The sequence below is a fragment of the Sinocyclocheilus grahami genome, unplaced genomic scaffold (genome assembly GCF_001515645.1).
Source record: "Sinocyclocheilus grahami isolate Dianchi unplaced genomic scaffold, SAMN03320097.WGS_v1.1 scaffold453.1, whole genome shotgun sequence".
Classification (NCBI taxonomy): Eukaryota; Metazoa; Chordata; class Actinopteri; order Cypriniformes; family Cyprinidae; genus Sinocyclocheilus; species Sinocyclocheilus grahami.
Genome location: NW_015505632.1, coordinates 394,262 through 395,638, shown reverse-complemented (window position 1 = coordinate 395,638; position 1,377 = coordinate 394,262). Strand labels below are relative to the sequence as shown.

General features: G+C 37.5%; 1 long non-coding RNA gene across 1 annotated transcript in view; it reads left to right on the top strand.

The window, feature by feature from the left end:
• The window catches only part of LOC107552575 (uncharacterized), a 5,042-nt gene extending 3,666 nt beyond the window's left edge, over positions 1–1,376 (top strand). Inside the window, exon 3 of the long non-coding RNA XR_001604868.1 lies at positions 1,312–1,376. This is a non-coding gene — a long non-coding RNA (uncharacterized lncRNA). The remainder of the gene's footprint in view (positions 1–1,311) is intronic.
• Position 1,377: the final 1 nt, after the last annotated feature.

The following is a 1,377-nucleotide window of genomic DNA, read 5'->3' as shown; positions in this document are numbered from 1 at the left end:
AGGAAAGTCATCTGTGTATTTGAATTGTGTGTAAGCATTTACAGTTTTTTGCAACCGCTTACACACAAAATCTTTACTTGTCACACAATTTCTGAAAGCTGACACTCAAACAGCAGAAGCACACACCAAATCTGCAAAACCATACATTAAATGATCAGCCTTTGACTTTTTGCAAAACACAACACACAATTCTCTATGTAACACACAAAAATAATAACAGGAATAAATTTTATGGCAAAGGTGTTTGCAAATGTTTGCCTTTGAGATGTGTTTGCGATATTTTGAATGCAGTGCTTTATTTTGCAAGAGATGTGAGGCATTTTGCGTTTTGTGTGTGCAATTCTTGGATTTGTGTGTAAAGTTTTGAAAAAAAGAGGCACAGTTTTGAAAATGTGTGTAAGCCATTGAAAAAAACCTGTAAGAAAAACTAATAACAAGACTGAAAAGTTTGAAAGACAAATTTATGCTGGCTTCTCTTAAAGTCTTGTTTAAAAACATAAATGGTTTGGTCAGTTAGATGTTCTAGATGTTTGCTAAAGTGTTGCAAGTTGGTTGCTAGGGTCTTGCCATGCAGTTGCTGGGGTGTTGATATGGTTGATAGAGTTTGTTCTGGGTAATTACAGACATTCCCACCTCTGTTAATAACAGAAAATCAAACATTGTTTTCAAAACTGATCCAGCTTCAGTGCTTTGATATTATTGTATTTCTTTCTAATGTTAGGAAAATTCAAAAGTTTTCATTGCTCTTAAACGTGCACTAAACGTGATTATACCATCTAAGTAACCTATGTCATTTTAATAGAACCGCATGTCTTCTTTAGTGATACAAGCTCAGAAACATTTATAACCTGTTGAAGTTTTTTATATTGTGCATTGACTTGGTGCCATGATGGATATTAAAATGTTATTTCTTTTTAATTTTAAACAGTATGATTACCTAATGGTAATACAATATTTGTGAACACAACTGTGTATGTCAGACCATAAATCCACAAAAACTATGCATTGGGGGCTTGCTTTGGTGTTGCCACCCCTCATAGACCCCATGCCACCCTAAAAATTATTTTCTAGATCCACCCCTGCCTGTACGTCGAAAAAAGTGATAGGCTAATGTGACGAGTTGGGAGTGAGAACGTGTTGACCAAACAATCTCCTTGGATAACTGCCTCTGCTAAGCTATCTAGCGATGGTCCTCAATGGTATTTTTGTGATTGTGTGGACTAGGTGTTGTTGCAGTAGGCTACTGTGAAGGGGACTTTAATGAACCTGTCATTTCCGCCTTGATGTTATACCCTCTGCCTTCTCCTCCAGTTTCTGGTCCATCTCTGGTTCCTCGTCCACCTCTGGAAGTCCACCTCTAACCCCCCCCCCCCCCCA